The 21435-nt window shown below is 33.5% G+C and overlaps 1 pseudogene across 1 annotated transcript in view; it reads right to left on the reverse strand.

Annotated features, from left to right (window-relative positions):
- LOC143242476 (U4/U6.U5 tri-snRNP-associated protein 1-like) overlaps positions 1 to 13226 on the reverse strand; it is a 34300-nt pseudogene extending 21074 nt beyond the window's left edge. The window contains exons 1-9 of the transcript XR_013022805.1: positions 13130 to 13226; positions 12855 to 13005; positions 11366 to 11471; positions 11072 to 11158; positions 9871 to 9967; positions 5730 to 5935; positions 3984 to 4056; positions 3554 to 3624; positions 3216 to 3275 (exon numbers count right to left, since the gene is read on the reverse strand). The product of XR_013022805.1 is annotated as a U4/U6.U5 tri-snRNP-associated protein 1-like (transcript). The remainder of the gene's footprint in view (positions 1 to 3215; positions 3276 to 3553; positions 3625 to 3983; positions 4057 to 5729; positions 5936 to 9870; positions 9968 to 11071; positions 11159 to 11365; positions 11472 to 12854; positions 13006 to 13129) is intronic.
- Between the last annotated feature and the right edge of the window lie 8209 nt (positions 13227 to 21435).

A 21435-nucleotide genomic window follows, 5' to 3' on the forward strand; every position in this document is an offset into this window, starting at 1 on the left:
TGGTTTGAAAAAATGTAGAGAGGAAATACCACAATTCTTACACTAGAGTGAAAACTGATGGTTTGAAAATGTAGAGAGAAAATACCACAATTCTCATTACACTAGAGTGAAAACTGATGGTTTGAAAAATGTAGAGAGAAAATACCACAATTCTTGTACACTAGGGTGAAAACTGATGGTTTGAAAAAACTTAACTGATATTCAAACTTCATTTATTAACTGTATTTCAATGGTACTTTATTTGTATCTATTAAGATTTAATTAAATTTAGAATGTATAAAAAGGTTGTGGCATGCTTAAGAAGGATACTTACAATAAAATATAAGATAAAGATATACAAAATAAAACTGTTGATAAATAACTAGAAGACTTTACAATATAATCACACAATATAAGATTTAGTAGATTCTTGTAACAAACCACAATGTATTTTTAACATGTAAAACTATCTTTCCATATAATGCCCTAGTGATTTTTTTTTTCAAGTGTTGTTCTTCTCTCACAGACAAACTATTTATTAATTAATTAATTAAGCCCAATAATTATCTGGCTGGTAGCTTTCACACTGTATTAAATTAATTAATATTTTGTTTTGATTGTGATTCACAATTAGAACCAATATGCATTCTGTAAAAATACAAGTATTGTGTTATGAAAGATGCATTTTGGATTATTTCTGTTGTAGTATTGGAGGGAAGAGCGAAGGCTATTTCGTTATATTTACAACAGTTGAATCTGTTACCACGCTTTGGTAACTACTTTGTATAAAGCAAAATGAATTCAGGTTAATGTGTTGTTGTTGTTTTTTAAAGAACATACTTTGTATAAAGCAAAATGAATACAGGTTAATGTGTTGTTGTTGTTTTTAAAGAACATATTTTATATAAAGCTAAATGAATCCAGGTTAATGTTGTTGTTTTTTTAAAGATCATAGGAAATAATTGTTTGAAAACAAAACCATTAAGACTGTTTTACTGTACCTTGCTAGCATTAAACAATAAAGGTTTCATTCTGATTTTGTTAAGAACACACTTAAGATCCCATGAACACCATAGTTATAGACAATAAATTGAGTACACACTTAAGATCCCATGGCCACCATAGTTATAGACAATAAATTGAGAACACACTTAAGATCCCATGACCACCATAGTTATAGACAATAAATTGAGAACACACTTAAGATCCCATGAACACCATAGTTATAGACAATAAATTGAGTACACACTTAAGATCCCATGGCCACCATAGTTATAGACAATAAATTGAGAACACACTTAAGATCCCATGAACACCATAGTTATAGACAATAAATTGAGTACACACTTAAGATCCCATGGCCACCATAGTTATAGACAATAAATTGAGAACACACTTAAGATCCCATGACCACCATAGTTATAGACAATAAATTGAGAACACACTTAAGATCCCATGAACACCATAGTTATAGACAATAAATTGAGTACACACTTAAGATCCCATGGCCACCATAGTTATAGACAATAAATTGAGAACACACTTAAGATCCCATGAACACCATAGTTATAGACAATAAATTGAGTACACACTTAAGATCCCATGGCCACCATAGTTATAGACAATAAATTGAGAACACACTTAAGATCCCATGAACACCATAGTTATAGACAATAAATTGAGTACACACTTAAGATCCCATGGCCACCATAGTTATAGACAATAAATTGAGAACACACTTAAGATCCCATGACCACCATAGTTATAGACAATAAATTGAGAACCCACTTAAGATCCCATGACCACCATAGTTATAGACAATAAATTGAGAACACACTTAAGATCCCATGACCACCATTGTTATAGACAATAAATTGAGAACACACTTAAGATCCCATGGCCACCATAGTTATAGACAATAAATTGAGAACACACTTAAGATCCCATGGCCACCATAGTTATAGACAATAAATTGAGAACACACTTAAGATCCCATGACCACCATAGTTATAGACAATAAATTGAGAACACACTTAAGATCCCATGACCACCATAGTTATAGACAATAAATTGAGAACACACTTAAGATCCCATGACCACCATAGTTATTTCAAAAGATATGTCTACCTTACCTTTATACAAGGTTGGGGAACTTGACTAAAAAATATAAATTACCCTTTGTTAATTTCCAGAATTACTTCAAATTGTAAGAAAAAATAACATTTGTTTATCCTAAATAATTTTATAAACTCATATTAGGATACATCAACTTAAATTTTTTTTTCTTTTGGTGACTTTGAACCCTGTCTAACTACTGTTCATGCCCTTATATTATGTAAATAACTTCAGAAGATTCAACTCAAAAAATTGGCACTGACTTACATAATGCATGAGCTACTCAAGAGCACACCTTGTGAAAAGTGTTTATTATTTATTTCACCTAATCTATCCTAAATAGTTTCCTATTTGTACATTTTAGTTACTTTTGTAGTAATAACTAAAGAATACACATGAAAACAAGAAATAAAGTACTTATCTTCTGTTGTTTTATTGTCAACTGTTGATGACTCTTAACCAAACATTTTATACTAATGGTAGTATTGCACCAAACAATTTTATTAAATTAAATAACAATGTGTAAAGGAAAAGCAATGTCCCGTAACTATGATGATTGTTCTGGCTTTCAAGCTATGTGACAAGAGCCATTACATTATATGATGGGAAACAAACTTGAACTGAAAGCAAAACTGACAATTCACTGTAGAGAATATATGTCATTTGACAGATGAAAACCTTGGCTTTCTACTGGTTATAAATAGCATAGTATTAAATAAGAAATAAAAGTACTGGCTATTTCTGAAAGAAGATGTGTGACAGATGGGTGTGGCAAGAGGGGGTGGAATGTTTATTTCCTGGCTATGTAATCAAATAAGACTGAAGACTATTAAATATTGTACTTCTGAGAGGGGTGATAAATAAATTAAAGAGGAGATATGTAGAAAGCAAACATCACAATTCTCACACTAGATGGAACTTGTGGATTTTAAATTAAATTTTGAATACAACTCACTAAAACCTTGAAACATGCTCAGAAAAATATGCCCATTGAAGAAGAATTACTGAGCCTTTGCTCTCACCGTAGAGTCGTCAGGCTAGTTTTAAAACAGTCGAGTAATTCACATAAATATTAAATGTTCTCCTACAACACAACCAGGACATTCATAACATATACTGACCATTTCTTCATCCGTGTAATATTCCGAGGCTAGTTTCAAAGCTGGTAAGTCTAGAGATGTCTGGAAAAATTAAATAAACAGAAATTCAAATTTAGGTATAGTTTTAGGTGCTACTTATAATGTTCAATGTTAGTGTGATATCAGAAAACAAAATGTATCTGACACATTTAACACTTCAGTTAAAGTTTTAATGTGCAAATACTACTAAAATATACAAAATATGAGGTTTCAGAAAAAGATTTTTAATTTTCAAATTTTTCTATGTACATTACATTCTATATATGGTAACATATACAGACTTATCATTTTTAAGAGCAAACTTGTAAAGTGTAACTTACTCCTTGTTGTTGTTTTAGCTTTAACCTGATAAGTTCCAGTTCTTTTTCTCTGTCGCCTGTACTTGTACATCCTGAAGAAAAACATGATAAGAAAACAGTTACCACTTAATCTTGTAGAATCCTGATGAAAACAATTATTTTGCATACAGTTACTCAAAACGACGATGCTCTCTACACACTGCAACTAACACAGCACAACAAACACAGAGAGACTTGAACAGACAAGGTATGTAAAACTAACTTGAAAATATTAAACTTTTTACATTTTTTTTTAATGGTTCCAATATTTATTAAAACAACAGTTAATCTTCTCCAGACTTAAAACAGAAACAACTAACCCTAACTTATATATTCTCTTCTCATTTTTTTGCTTCACTGTAGCTAAATCATGCAAACCTTTCATCTTTAGTTACTGGGTGAAACAACTTACCAATTTTGAACAGTTCCTTCTTTGGACCTTCAAGTTCTTCATCATATTTTGACAAGATAGATTTCTTTTTTACCTAAAGTTTTTTAAAAGAACCATTCCAAGTACAAATTACATCACAATAAAAACCCAAGCACACAAACAAAGCTATAACAGAACTGAGTGCACCAGTTTGAGCTCAATAACAAGAAATTTCAAATGCAAATTAACAAAAATCGGTGTCCAGTGACTTAACACCTAAATATTTCAAGATGTAATAAGTTGTTCCATCATCTCCATCACAGCTAGAAGGTGGCAAACTGCTGATACACAAGTTTTTTGTCAATCTGTTAATATTAGCCTATTAGATATCTGACAGAATGCAATGTAATTTTTCATAAAAATCATGATACTATTTGCACATTTCAAACAGCCCAAAATATAATAGACTGTTGTATCAAAAGGCAGCTGGACTTAATGTGTTAAGTTCTTTCATTAAACATACAACCATTTATTTAAACATTTTTACATATATAGAGCACCTCTTATCTAACTTTCAAAAATTTATTTTAAAATCATAGCATGTAAAAGAATTTATTCTTTGAATATCTCAAAGCCCCTACAGAATAAAAACTAAGATTGTAGTTAACCGCCTACCAGTGATTCAGCATATAATACTAAAACTGAATTTCAATATCCACAGTAATTATGGCACACACACAGATCATTGTGTAGTTTTGTGCTTAACAACAAACAATATTAGTAATAAAACAGACACCAAACAAGCAATAAACATTAAAAATTACTAATCTTACAATTCCAAACTCATCAAACTCGGGTTCTTCATATGGTCTATAATAAACATTAAAAACTACTAATCTTACAATTCCAAACTCATCAAACTCGGGTTCTTCATATGGTCTATAATAAACATTAAAAACTACTAATCTTACAATTCCAAACTCATCAAACTCGGGTTCTTCATATGGTCTATAATAAACATTAAAACTACTAATCTTACAATTCCAAACTCATCAAACTCGGTTCTTCATATGGTCTATAATAAACATTAAAACTACTAATCTTACAATTCCAAACTCATCAAACTCGGTTCTTCATATGGTCTATAATAAACATTAAAACTACTAATCTTACAATTCCAAACTCATCAAACTCGGGTTCTTCATATGGTCTATAATAAACATTAAAACTACTAATCTTACAATTCCAAACTCATCAAACTCGGGTTCTTCATATGGTCTATAATAAACATTAAAAATTACTAATCTTACAATTCCAAACTCATCAAACTCGGGTTCTTCATATGGTCTATAATAAACATTAAAAACTACTAATCTTACAATTCCAAACTCATCAAACTCGGGTTCTTCATATGGTCTATAATAAACATTAAAAACTACTAATCTTACAATTCCAAACTCATCAAACTCGGTTCTTCATATGGTCTATAATAAACATTAAAACTACTAATCTTACAATTCCAAACTCATCAAACTCGGGTTCTTCATATGGTCTATAATAAACATTAAAAACTACTAATCTTACAATTCCAAACTCATCAAACTCGGGTTCTTCATATGGTCTACAATAAACATTAAAACTACTAATCTTACAATTCCAAACTCATCAAACTCGGGTTCTTCATATGGTCTATAATAAACATTAAAACTACTAATCTTACAATTCCAAACTCATCAAACTCGGTTCTTCATATGGTCTATAATAAACATTAAAAACTACTAATCTTACAATTCCAAACTCATCAAACTCGGTTCTTCATATGGTCTATAATAAACATTAAAACTACTAATCTTACAATTCCAAACTCATCAAACTCGGTTCTTCATATGGTCTATAATCTGGCTTCTTTTTCTTATTTTCAACGTTTCTGGAAGCCTTGTCTTCCTCCACAATATTGATACTTTCTAAAACATCTTCACCTTCATCTAACACATCTGTAAAACAGAAAGTCAGCAACACATAATAACACTTCTTTGTTTGAAACATCTACTATCATAAGCTTATACAACCAACAGTTCCTAAATTATATGTAGATCTGCATGTTAAGCTACCAGATATTTCTGAATAAATCTACTTTAAACACTGCAAACAAATAACTTCTAACTAGCAAATAGAAATGGTAATTTTTCAAACTAAACAGCACCTTGTGGACTAAATGACCAACGTAGAAAACTCCGAAGATTCAGTTATAGTTATCCTTAACTTACAACTGTTGGCAAAGTGACAGCAAACCAGTCTGTATATAAGAATGGCTGTTCTGGGTATTAACATTTTTATTGACAATCAGTGAACAATGTTTTGACCTTCCTAGGTCATTTTCAGGTTAACAAAGTGTCTTTAATACCAGTAAGCGTTAATTGCTCAACCATTTAGCTCATTCAATAGGATTCTTGCTCGACCTTAAATATAATTCTGACCATCACATTAACACAACAAAAACGCGTGTCTAACTGTACCCCAAGAAAAAGCCTTATTTGGAAGAGGGGGAAAAAATTTGAAATTCTGAGTTATTGGAAAAAGCACCTTAATTGTAAGTACCAGTATAGTAATCATTTAAAGCAGTCAATAGAATATTTACTTGGCATGTGAAGGGTCTAAGGTTCTAATCCAAGTCAAGGAAACAATCTTTTTTTTTTCTATATAGTACACAACAAATATTAATTCTTTTATCTGTTCGACTTCAGTCTATATTGTGGTAAAATGTACAAACTAAACAAGCTGTCAAAATACACACACAAAAGCCATCAGTCACCACATGTGAATGACAAAATTTTCTTTGTATTTCCTTGATAACCTAAGCTGAGCAGCACAATAGTTAAAACCATAACCCACTCACCCTGGACAGTTATCACAACGTTTTGGAAGAGTTATTATCAAAATTATATCACATACCTTCATTACCATTTATGCCAATGAAGTTGGTACCAAAATGTAGTTACAAATTCACATTTTAATTTAATATATGTTTTGATTTCTTATTTAAAAGGAAGTATATAGAAAAAATGTTGAATATTAAATTTGGTGTTTCATATAACACATGCTCTCATCTCATGGTTCAGTTTACGTTTTATTAGAGCTACTCGGAATAATAAGTGAGGTTTAGTGTTTGCAACATTTTATACAAGTGCAAGTATATGAACTTCTTGTTTTTCAGTGTATTTTGTATTTATTGTTCATTGTTTTAAACACATATAATGTATGTCTGTTAAAATCTCACTGTATTTTTCATATTACTCCTTTTATAGTTTGATATTTGTATTTTGTAAACCAATACATAGTTATACATACTGAATGTGTGTTACTCTATTGTAATTGTCTAAACTAAGGTAAAATGAAAGCAAAAACTACAACACTGAAAACCTGACAACTAAATATCATGTTTTGTCATAGCATTTAGAAAGGTAAAATAATGTCATGTTTTATAAAGAAGACTAGATATAGAAAGGTTGTAAAACTAAAACCAAATGAGTGAAATAAGCAGTACCGTAACCCAAGTTTTTATTAGTTGATGAATAACGTATTATGAAAAGAAAAATAGAATTTTATAAGCATATGTTAAAAAAAAACCTTTGTATATCTATGCTGCTAAATTCCAAACATCCCAAAAGGATTACTAAAATTCAAAGAACTGTGATGTTTATTGTATTAGCACTGAACCGTACAACAAAGTATCGTGTTACTACTCTGAAGAATTCTTGTTGTGAACACTGTACTATATGCACGATATTCCATATTCTGTTGTCAACATACATGTTTACACTGATTCTAACTGCAGTATGATTACTCTTTAGGGTGTACATAATTTTATACATTAGACCTCTTGCCCTTGAAGCAGGGGTCAGTCTGCTATCTTTTCATGCGTCCTTTGTTGCTTTTGAGAGTAGGGTATTATCGGGTCACTAAACAGTCTAACACAAGTAGTGATCTACTGCTATATTTTCAGTGGGTTTCCACTTTAGTAACTGAAAATAAAATAAGCACAGAAAACAAATGGTCAATGTTTAGCAGTTCAAGTTCTTAAGAGAAGTATTTTGAAACATTGTGACCAATATCAAAGAAAAAAGGGCAAGTTTTGTTTTTTGAATTTTGCACAAAGCTACACAAGGGATATCTGTGCTAGCTGTTCCTAATTTAACAGTGTAAGACACTACACGAGGACTATCTGTGCTAGTCATCCCTAATTTAGCAGTGTAAGATGCTACACGAGGGCTATCTGTGCTAGTCGTCCCTAATTTAGCAGTGTAAGACACTACACGAGGAATGTCTGTGCTAGCCGTCCATAATTTAACAGTGTAAGATGCTACACGAGGGCTATCTGTGCTAGTCATCCGTAATTTAACAGTGTAAGACGCTACACGAGGGCTATCTGTGCTAGTCATCCGTAATTTAACAGTGTAAGATGCTACACAAGGGCTGTCTATGCTAGTCATCCCTAACTTAGCAGTGTAAGACACTACACGAGGGATATCTGTGCTAGTCGTCCCTAATTTAGCAGTGTAAGATGCTACACGAGGGCTGTCTGTGCTAGTCGTCCATAATTTAGCAGTGTAAGACTAGACGGAAGGCAGCTAATCATCACCACCAACTGCCAACTCTTTTACCAACAAACAGTGGAATTGACCGTCACATTATAACACCCCCACGGTGGAAAGGGCGAGCATGTTTGGTGTGATGGGGATTTGAACCCACAACCCTCAAAAAAAGGGGGGAGCAAAGCTGATTATTTCTGATTTTACAAGTTTTTTTCTACTACGATAATTTATCTATAAGCTTCAGAATGAAGCACATCATTGAGGTAAAGGTAACAACAGATATAATATTTTACTGGAATAAAAAAGTTTTATCTATATTTAGTAGGTCGTAGAGGTTATATATATGAAAGCTGAGATTTTTGAGACAAAGATTATTTTTAATCTTAACATAAAGACACTTTTTTACTAAAACTAATAAAAAAAAGAAAGAAAGAATTCTATATGGTCATGGTGAAATCTTCAATAGAAATAGTTTATTAAAAAATGCGATTTTTCACGTACAAAAGATAAACAGTGTTTACTAAACGTCTGGTGAATTTAGTAAACATACACACAATGTATTAAAAGTTATAGTATGGAAATTATAACAAGCACTAAATGGTCAGTTTGTCTGACCAATTCCATGTGGAAACAGTTAATAAGTCATTAGTACTTATTATAACAAGCACTAAATGGTCAGTTTGTCTGACCAAGTCCATGTGGAGAGAGTTAATAAGTCATTAGTACTTAAATGTCGTGTGTCTGAAAACAACAACAGATTTTACATGCAACCTTAAAAGGCAATGATTTTAGTTATTCTGTGATGGATTGTTTAGTCACAGTATTCATGATGAATCTTTGTGTAATGGATGGCAACTGCCTGAGATGGAGACAGTATAGAGGACAATGTTTCAAAGTCATCTGACCCAAAGATGAAAGGCAGAAGACGTTTGAAACATCATCCTCTATACTTGTGTCTCTACAATAGGCAGTTGCCATCTATTCTACAAAGATTTCAGTTGTAAGTTAATTTAACAAATCTAAAGGTTTTATGCATTAGGCTTAACACTGTAACACCTAAAGCCCAGTTTAGAAAATACTGTGTAAAGGCAGATTCTCTAATTCCAGAAAATGACATTTTGTCACTGTTTTACTTAAACTTTGCTCTAAAACACTGGAACTTTATACTACTATCAGCTGTGATCATGCTAAGCCTAATTCATATTGCACTGGTTACATTAATCAATTGTAAATAACACTTAACTTTAATTTCCAATGCTTCATCTCTGGTGTTTTTTACTCATATTTCACAATATTTTTGCTAACTAGGGAAGAAGTTGGGTAATCAGACAGCTCACCTCTATCACGTAGTGTCATCACAACAGATCTGCCTTCTTTGAAAGCGTTGACTCCATGGCCAACCGTTAGTCCTTGGAGGTCTTTACTCGTGTAGTTCTACCCAACAGAAATAAAACCGTTAATAAAGTCCACTTCATCACCCCAACTAGAAAATCATCCATGTGAAATATAAAGGTAATGAACATTCAAAGCAAAAAGAAACTAAAACCAAACCAAAAAAGTATTCCATAAAATTTTAAATTAAAAAACAAACTTTCTTACAAATTATAACAAGTATTACACTATTAGAGTTCACTATTTAGTAATTGATATATGCATAACATTTCTTAAATCAGACCAGTTTTCTCCTGCAAATGATGATTAACATTACTTTATCAGATGTGTTAGATAATTAGTTTTATTCACAGAGTTACACATGCAAGTTAAGTGTGAACTACAGTGGACAGAAAACTATCTCAGACCAGTGGTATGGGTATTAACACTATTATTGATAAGGAGCAAACAACATTTCAACCATCCTAAGTCATCTTCAGGTAAAGAAAGAGTCTGAATGTGACCACTGATGGACAGATCTAAAGAACAAGAGTATAAAGGGTATGTACGGTACTGTATCAAAACTACATTCTTCCAATATTTGTCTTTTCATGGGTTAAATCATACACAGGTAATTAAAACCTTGTTTCTGTAAATGGTGATCAGTTTTATGTTTTGTAATCTAATCACTAAGGTGTGTAAGGTCATACATGTAGAAAACACAAGTAAGACCAAGCTTAAATAATTTAAAGACAGACACACACAACAATGGAATCAGAACTTTTACCACCATGTGATTTTGGAAGCAACCAATCTTTATAAATGACTTGTTATAATATTTGATGAAATAACCACACAGAAGTGAGTTTAAAAATAAAGACAACACATACAGTGTTGTCTGTAAGCTACATCAGAACCATACCTCTACTGATACAGTAAGCTACATCAAAACCATACCTCTACTGATGCAGTAAGCTACATCAGAACCATACCTTTACTGATGCAGTAAGCTACATCAGAACCATACCTTTACTGATACAGTAAGCTACATCAGAACCATACCTTTACTGATACAGTAAGCTACATCAGAACCATACCTTTACTGATACAGTAAGCTACATCAGAACCATACCTCTACTGATACAGTAAGCTCCATCAGAACCATACCTTTACTGATGCTTTCATTTCTTTAAATTCACCTTCAACTAAGGCCCCAACACCAAACTCTTCGTCCATCTCAGCAAGCATTTTAGCCTAGAAGACATGCATTCAAAAATATCTAAAACCACATATTTCAATTCTATTTCCTTCTAACAAAACATATTCAAGAGTTTACAAAAAGTGTTTAGACTAATTTCTAGTCTTCATGAAAAACCAATCCAATTTAAAAATAGCATCACAAAGTCTTCAACTCATAACAAACAGTAAATTAAGGTAATTAAAAAAAAGTGAAAAACTTACCCGTTTATCTGCTTTCTCTCTTTCTTCCTGCAACTCTCGGCTTTTCTTCACCCATGACAACACATCTTCACCCTCTGAATCAGATTCTCCCAGACCTTTTGTTTTACTGAGGAGCAAATATATAATCCAACTTGTGACATAAAAATACTGATTATACATACTGGGTACATGAAGCCCAAATGAAGATGACTCTAACTGTACATGACAAATATGAGCATTACTAACAGAAAATGACAGAAGTGTAGCTCTCACAGACAGGTTTTTAATAATGATAACACTGTTATAGAAAGTGCTGGAAGTTTAGGGCTTCACATACACAGGTTATATATAGCACTATTACAGAAGAAAATGACAGACACTAAGGTCTTCATGTATACAGCATCATTACAGAATATAAAAGCTGGATGTTCTTTGACACAAGTATGAAGTAACTTCTTCCAGACCTTTTCTGGTTCCCAATGATTGGATTGAAATTTTCACAATTCTATTAAAATTTGAAAAATTTAATAATGTTTTGTTTACCTTCTTTGAAAAGTTGATCTATTTCTGAAGCTTTAATGAACTATTGTTGTGAGATATCTATTTAGCATTTCTTACAGATGATGAAAATACTGAAGACATAATTTAACCAGTGAATGTTTGACACCATGCGACAAAATTTAGAATTATATAATAGTTTCTTACTAAAGATTCAAGTGAAGGCGTGAAAGATTTTATAGTTTAACATAAAAGATATATATATATTTGGTTCAATAAAACGTGAAACCTGGCAAGAAAAGGTATTCAAGCTGGATCCTTAGATGATACACAAATGAGCATTGTGAACAATTTAACCTATCTCTAATGATCAAATAAAAAATTGTAAAAGGTGACATTTCAAGCCAAGGTTCAGGCCAGGGAACACATAGTAAAGCCACTTCATTAAACAGAGGTACTAGTAATAATAATTTACAACTTTACATCTAAAGTCAAATATATAAAAAAAACAACATCGAATTAATCAAATCAAACATAATACCAAAAAATAACGACAGTCTGTATTACATTAGGCACTCACTAAAATCCTTCAAGTAATAATTTGAATCTTTCACTGACATCTATATAATCACTACAGGGCAAAAAAGTTAACAGTTGAATTGACAAAAAATATAGATGTTTCCAATCATGCATAAGTGTTTTTATTATCCTACTATTTATCAACATTTTCATTGTTAAGCCAGACCAATTGCACATTACAACCCTCATTGTTAAGCCTGACAAATTACACATTACAACCCTCATTGTTAAGCCTGACAAATTACATATTACAACCCTCATTGTTAAGCCAGACTAACTGCTCATTACAACCCTCATTGTTAAGCCTGACAAATTACACATTACAACCCTCATTGTTAAGCCTGACAAATTACACATTACAACCCTCATTGTTAAGCCTGACAAATTACATTACAACCCTCTTACAACATACCAATCTTCTAAGAAAACCCACCTTAATTTATCAGCTATTTTCCTCTTTTCTGAATCTTTAACTTTTCACTAGTTTCTTCCTTTTTTTTTATCCGAAATGTTTTCCGTCTTAACAAACACTTCTTTCCTGTCTTCTTCCTCACCATCATTGTCACCATCAGCTTGCTCGAGACCTGCACAAACAAGAAAAAATCTCACCACAACCAATACACGTTTCTTTAAAACAAAGTTACAAATTTAAACAAATAGAAAATAACGTAATTTTACATGCAATCTGTTTAATTAGCTTCATCTTACCAGGTATTTCTTCTTGAAGTTGTAATGGCTTGAGGCCTATCTTTGCTCTTAATTTACTACAAAAGAAAAACATTTATTGAAACACTTAATATTTTTGTAGGTAATAAACATTATAAGATTTCAAAATTTTTTTTTTTTTCATAAGAGAAAGTGTTTTAAACCTTTCAATAAAGATTTACAGAATTTGATCGACCTTGTAGTGTACTCCACCAACTATTTACATAATTTAATCCAACAATTCTATTATCAGTACATGTTTATAAACTTTGCATCAAAAGTATTAGAAACTAAGCACTTTCTTGCACTGAAAATCTACTTCTAACAGTTACTAAATCTGATCTCCTTCTCTTCTATAAGTATTGCTAAAAAAAAATTCATAATTAGCACAACATTCAATGTACCCCATCAATTTTGCACCTTTTCTCAATGTGTGCATATCACATCACTACTTTCCACCAATAACACTGCACCATCTATATTGGCATAGCTATCTCCCTCTGCTGTTCCTGCTCAATATTCACTTCCAAGAATTGGTAGGATCCAAACGACGACCAATAGCGGGAGAAAATGTGTGAGGAAAGGTAAGAGTCTGTTTATTTGTGGTATCATCTTACCTCCAAAACTGAAGAGACTGTTATAGTCACAAAAGAGAAACAAGAGGAAAGCAACTGTCCAGAATGGATGGATGAGCTGCAAGATGAAACAGAAGCCCAATTCTGGAACAGTTATGCACTTCACTCTCAAAGTAGGAAATTAATCTTTTATGGCCAGGAAAGAAAGGATGTGCACAAGTACAATCTATTCTGAGAAGAGCAACCAGTGGTAAAACAGTATTAGCTGTGTACATTCCTAACCTAAACGACACAGATGAGGTTTCATAACCCAAATTCTTCACTCAAGGTATGGCAGGGATAGACAGCTATCCCATTCTGCTTTAGCCATGCAGTCCACAGATGGTGTGGTCTGGAGTGGAAATGTTTATAAAGCAGTTATCATAAGATAGATAACTCTCCAGCAATCTTGTAGAATACTCCATCTCATTGGTGAGTGTGCAAAGCCACAAATGAGTTAAAGAATATTTTGTCAGGCACCACTTGCAACAGAGCAGGATCTGTGTGATGAAAAGAGAAAAAAAATATTGTGCATACCCCCAAGAGTAGGTGTAAATAAAATAGAACAATGTAGGGCCCTGACCAGAAACAGAAGTCTATTGAGGTCAGGATGGGGGTAAACATGGAAGATAGAAGGGAAATAAGAGAAAGGAGAAACAACCTCCAAAATTGCCACAGTCTGAGGGAGAAAAAAGATAGGAAGAGTGATAAAAGTTACATAAAACATCAATGGCAAACAAACAAAGACTGGTAACATCCACAGACTGAGAGACGAAAATAGGTCTGAAGAGACAGATAAAACAAGGAGCATGGGAAAGGTGGTGTAAAGGAATACAAAGTTAAGGCATGAAGGACCACATTAACGTCCCAGTCCGGAACAGTAGGAATGCTTGGGGGACCTCTGAATCTGGAAAGAATGCAGAAACACAGTGAGAACAGGGGAAGTATAAAAACTATTGTATCTAGAAAAACAGAAGGTATGACGGAGGACTGCTTGATATCAGGAAAGTAAGAAGACTGAAGATTCCACAATCAAACAACATGGTAAGAAATTGTCACCTTAGCCACAGAAAGCTTGTTGGCAAGACTGATAGTATACTTCTGTGGAAGACGAACCTATGGGAGTAGCTAAAACTTGTGATAGAATACGTCCAGAAGACGGCTATGGTAGTAGCTAAAACTTGTGATAGTATACTTCTGTGGAGGTTGAACCTATGGTAGTAGCTAAAACTTGTGATAGTATACTTCATTGGAGGTTGAACCTATGGTAGTAGCTAAAACTTGTGATAGTATACTTCTGTGGAAGACGAAGCTATGGTAGTAGTTAAAAAGGAAGCCACTCTACTTCTGAAGCCTAATCTTCGTATCACTGATTATCTTCTACCTGAGAAACATCATCACTTGAAAAACAGATGCTGCTAGCTGAACATATAAATCTAGCTGCTTAAGTATTAGAACCTGCACTTCCTCCACAGATACAGTCTTACCAGCAGTGTTCTCAACTGTGAGAGGAATATATATAGGTGATATACTGATCACAAATTCATACCAAGATCTCTGATAATTCAATAACAAGAAATAGATTGAAAAAACAGTTGAAACAAGTGACTGCTTACAAAGTTAAACAAAACTGTTGATAACAAAACTGAAATGGCACAGAAGAATGTTCATAAATGGTCACCATAGCAGAGGGAGACAGAGTTGTGCATATTTAGGTGGCACAATACTATTGGTGGAGAGTATTCACATATGTACATCTTCAGAAATTATGTAAGTTTGAAAGGGTATATATACTGGTGCGCTAATTGTGAAAATGTCTTAGCAATGCTTAAAGGGAAGAAGACAGATCTTTATCAGAGAGGAGGTAAGACTATTTCAGAATATTTCAATATCACATCAGTTTTAATTTTACATCCTCATACTTCTGTCATGTGACACATCTACCCTCTAATATTTCCCACTCAGATTTTATGACTTCAACAATAAAGCTTCTACACTAATGAATCAATTAGTAGCACAAACTGACACTATTCACCTTCTTGATCTGTTGAACTATCAAACACACCAGAGGCTCCCCTTTGTCTCTTTACATGCATTTTAAATCAATTATTCACACACACTAATTTGTCTGACAGACATATTTATAACCAATAGAAAGAGTACATTGTAGCATACATAAACCTTACAATCACTTGCTTATAATTAGCATACAAAAATTGTAATTTGTAAGAAGAACTTTTGATGTGTTTCGAGTAAAGTTATTGCTCCAAACAGTAATTGAATTTTTTAAGATATTTATAGCTCAGTCAGAGAGAAATATTTAGAGATGGCTAGAGAAGAAAGCCCTCGAATAGCTTGGCGCAGAATTCCAAACAAGCAAACAATCACAAAAGTCTGATAATCATATTTTGAAGAGATTCTATCTGGTGCCTAATATTTTGGTATTCTAAAATTCATCTGAAATGTACATAAATTACTTTTGATAAACAATATAGTGAGAGAAAAAAACTGGGGTTACTAAAACATAGTTTATCAATGACTATATTGACGATACATTTCTTTTGTATACACATTTTTATCCGCTGTTATGTAGTTTTAACAAAAGTGACTCAAATGTTAAAATTATAAACTTCTGTTATGTAACAAGGGTTAAATGTAAAGAAATTCAAAAAAGCAGTTGATAACAAAACGTACTACAGTATCAATGTTGTTTACCCTATTGCTGTGACGAACAGTTGACAACAAAAAACATGTGCTACAGTCTCATTGTTGTTTTCCTATTGTTGTAAAAGCAGTTGATAAAAAACATGTGCTACAGTCTCAATGTTGTTTACCCTATTGTTGTGAAAACAGTTGATAACACAACATGTGCTACAGTCTCCATGATCTCTACCCCTATTTTGTGAAGAGCAGTTGATAACAAAACATGTGCTACAGTATCAATGTTTTTACCCTATTCTTGTGAAGATCAGTTGATAACAAAAATGTGCTACAGTATCTATGTTGTTTACCCTATTGTTGTGAAGAGCAGTTGATAACAAAACATGTGCTACAGTATCTATGTTGTTTACCCTATTGCTGTGAAAAGCAGTTGATAACAAAACATGTGCTACAGTCTCTATGTTGTTTAGCCTATTGCTCTGAAGAGCAGTTGATAACAAAACATGTGCTACAGTCTCTATGTTGTTTCCCTATTGCTGTGAAGAGCAGTTGATAACAAAATATGTGCTACAGTCTCAATGTTGTTTACCCTATTTCTGCGAAGAGCAGTTGATCACAAAACATGTGCTACAGTCTCAATGTTCTTTACCCTATTGTTGTAAAGAACAGTTGAAAACAAAACATGTGCTACAGTCTCAATGTTGTTTACCCTATTGTTGTGAAGAACAGTTGATAACACATGTGCTACAGTCTCAATGTTGTTTACCCTATTGTTGTGAAGAGCAGTTGATAACAAAACATGTGCTAGAGTATCAATGTTTTTACCCTATTCTCGTGAAGATCAGTTGATAACAAAAATGTGCTACAGTATCTATGTTGTTTACCCTATTGTTGTGAAAAACAGTTGATAAAAAAACATGTGTACAGTCTCAATGTTGTTTACCCTACTGCTGTGAAGAACGGTTGATAACAAAACATGTGCTACAGTCTCAATGTGGTTTACCCTATTGCTCTGAAGAGCAGTTGATAACAAAACATGTGCTACAGTCTCAATGTTGTTTACCCTATTGCTCTGAAGAGCAGTTAATAAAAAAACATGTGCTACAGTCTCAATGTTGTTTACCCTATTGCTCTGAAGAGTAGTTGAAAAAAAACGTGCTACAGTCTCAATGTTGTTTACCCTATTGTTGTGAAGAACAGTTGATAACAAAACATGTGCTACAGTCTCAATGTTTTTTACCCTATAGCTCTGAAGAGCAGTTGATAACAAAACACGTGCTACAGTCTCAATGTTTTTACCCTATAGCTCTGAAGAGCAGTTGATAACAAACACACGCAGTACAGTCTCTATGTGTCGCTCAATTCTATTGTTGGAAGAGCAGTTGATAACAAAATGTGCTACAGTCTCAATGTTGTTTACCCTATTGCTGCGAAGAGCAGTTGATAACAAAACATGTGCTACAGTCTCAATGTTGTTTACCCTATTGCTGTGAAAAGCAGTTGACAACAAAACATGTGCTACAGTCTCTATGTTGTTTAGCCTATTGCTCTGAAGAGCAGTTGATAACAAAACATGTGCTACAGTCTCTATGTTGTTTCCCTATTGCTGCGAAGAGCAGTTGATAACAAAACATGTGCTACAGTCTCAATGTAGTTTACCCTATTGCTGTGAAAAGCAGTTGATAACAAAACATGTGCTGCAGTCTCTATGTTGTTTAGCCTATTGCTCTGAAGAGCAGTTGATAACAAAACATGTGCTACAGTCTCTTATGTTGTTTCCCTATTGCTGTGAAGAGCAGTTGATAACAAAACATGTGCTGCAGTCTCTATGTTGTTTAGCCTATTGCTCTGAAGACCAGTTCATAAGAAAACACGTGCTACAGTCTCAATGTTGTTTACCCTATTGCTGTGAAGAGCAGTTGATAACAAAACATGTGCTACAGTCTCAATGTTGTTTACCCAATTGTTGTGAAGAGCAGTTGATAACAAAACATGTGCTACAGTTTCAATGTTGTACAAAAATCCAATTGTTGTGAAGAGCAGTTGATAACAAAACATGTGCTACAGTCTCAATGTTGTTTAACCAATTGTTGTGAAGAGCAGTTGATAACAAAACATGTGCTACAGTCTCAATGTTGTTTTCCCTATTGCTCTGAAGAGCAGATGATAAAACATGTGCTACAGTTTTGATGTTGTTTACCCAATTGCTGTGAAGAACAGATGATAACAAAACATGTGCTACAGTCTCTATGTTGTTTACACTATTGTTGTGAAGAGCAGTTGATAACAAAATGTGTGCTACAGTCTCTATGTTGTTTACCCTATTGTTGTGAAGAGCAGTTGATAACAAAACACGTGCTACAGTATCTATGTTGTTTACCCTATTGCTCTGAAGAGGAGTTGATAACAAAACACACGTGCTACAGTCTCTATGTTGTTTACCATATTGCTGTGAAGAACAGTTGAAAACAAAACATGTGCTACAGTCTCAATGTTGTTTTCCCTATTGCTGTGAAGAACAGTTGATAACAAAACATGTGCTACAGTCTCAATGTTGTTTACCCTATTGTTGTGAAGAGCAGTTGATAACAAAACACATGCTACAGTCTCAATGTTGTTTACCCTATTGTTGTGAAGAGCAGTTGATAACAAAACATGTGCTACAGTCTCAATGTTGTTTACCCTACTGTTGTGAAGAACAGTTGATAACAAAACATGTGCTACAGTCTCTATGTTGTTTACCCTATTGCTGTGATCTAACAGTTCATAACAACAAAACATGTGCTACAGTCTCAATGTTGTTTCCCTATTGCTGTGAAGAACAGTTGATAACAAAACATGTGCTACAGTCTCAATGTTGTTTTACCCTACTGCTGAAGAACAGTTGATAACAAAACATGTGCTACAGTCTCAATGTTGTTTATCCTATTGCTCTGAAGAGCAGTTGATAACAAAACATGTGCTACAGTCTCAATGTTGTTTACCCTATTGCTCTGAAGAGCAGTTAATAAAAAAACATGTGCTACAGTCTCAATGTTGTTTACCCTATTGCTCTGAAGAGCAGTTGAAAAAAACGTGCTACAGTCTCAATGTTGTTTACCCTATTGTTGTGAAGAACAGTTGATAACAAAACATGTGCTACAGTCTCAATGTTTTTTTACCCTATTGCTCTGAAGAGCAGTTGATAACAAAACACGTGCTACAGTCTCAATGTTGTTTACCTCTATTGCTCTGAAGAGCAGTTGATAACAAAACACGTGCTACAGTCTCTAATGTTGTTTTACCCTATTGTTGGGAAGAGCAGTTGATAACAAAATATGCTACAGTCTCAATGTTGTTTACCCTATTGCTGCTGAAGAGCAGTTGATAACAAAACATGTGCTACAGTCTCAATGTTGTTTACCCTATTGCTGTGAAAGAGCAGTTGATAACAAAACATGTGCTACAGTCTCTATGTTGTTTAGCCATTGCCTGTGAAGAGCAGTTGATAACAAAACATGTGCTACAGTCTCTATGTTGTTTCCCTATTGCTGTGAAGAGCAGTTGATAACAAAACATGTGCTACAGTCTCAATGTAGTTTACCCTATTGCTGTGAAAAGCAGTTGATAACAAAACATGTGCTGCAGTCTCTATGTTGTTTTTACCCTATTGCTCTGAAGAGCAGTTGATAACAAAACATGTGCTACAGTCTCAATGTTGTTTCCTATTGCTGTGAAGAGCAGTTGATAACAAAACATGTGCTGCAGTCTCTATGTTGTTTAGCCTATTGCTCTGAAGATTCAGTTGATAAGAAAAACATGTGCTACAGTCTCAATGTTGTTTACCCTATTGCTGTGAAGAGCAGTTGATAACAAAACATGTGCTACAGTCTCAATGTTGTTTTACCCTATTGTTGTGAAGAGCAGTTGATAACAAAACATGTGCTACAGTCTCAATGTTGTTTATCTAATTGTTGTGAAGAGCAGTTGATAACAAAACATGTGCTACAGTCTCAATGTTGTTTAACCTATTGTTGTGAAGAGCAGTTGATAACAAAACATGTGCTACAGTCTCAATGTTGTTTTCCTATTGCTGTGACGAAGAGCAGTTGATAAAACATGTGCTACAGTTTTGATGTTGTTTACAAATTGCTGTGAAGAACAGATGATAACAAAACATGTGCTACAGTCTCTATGTTGTTTACCTATTGTTGTGAAGAGCAGTTGATAACAAAATGTGTGCTACAGTCTCTCAATGTTGTTTACCCTATTGTTGTGAAGAGCAGTTGATAACAAAACATGTGCTACAGTCTCTATGTTGTTTACCCTATTGCTGTGAAGAGCAGTTGATAACAAAACATGTGTGCTACAGTCTCTATGTTGTTTACCATATTGCTGTGAAGAACAGTTGATAACAAAACATGTGCTACAGTCTCAATGTTGTTTTCCCTATTGCTGTGAAGAACAGTTGATAACAAAACATGTGCTACAGTCTCAATGTTGTTTACCCTATTGTTGTGAAGAGCAGTTGATAACAAAACACATGCTACAGTCTCAATGTTGTTTACCCTATTGTTGCGTGAAGAGCAGTTGATAACAAAACATGTGCTACAGTCTCAATGTTGTTTACCCTATTGTTGTGAAAGAACAGTTGATAACAAAACATGTGCTACAGTCTCTATGTTGTTTAACCCTATTGCTGTGAAGAACAGTTGATAACAAAACATGTGCTACACAGTCTCAATGTTGTTTACCTATTGCTGTGAAGAACAGTTGATAACAAAACATGTGCTACAGTCTCAATGTTGTTTACCTATTGTTGTGAAGAACAGTTGATAACAAAACATGTGCTACAGTCTCAATGTTGTTTACCTATTGTTGTGAAGAGCAGTTGATAACAAAACATGTGCTACAGTCTCAATGTTGTTTTACCCTATTGCTGTGAGAAGAGCAGTTTTGATATAAAGCCAGTTGTTACAGTCTCACCTTAATGGTTTACCCTATTGTTGTGAAGAGCAGTTGATAACAAAACATGCTACAGTCTCAATGTTGTTT

The sequence above is a fragment of the Tachypleus tridentatus genome, unplaced genomic scaffold (assembly GCF_004210375.1).
Source record: "Tachypleus tridentatus isolate NWPU-2018 unplaced genomic scaffold, ASM421037v1 Hic_cluster_2, whole genome shotgun sequence".
Taxonomy (NCBI): Eukaryota; Metazoa; Arthropoda; class Merostomata; order Xiphosura; family Limulidae; genus Tachypleus; species Tachypleus tridentatus.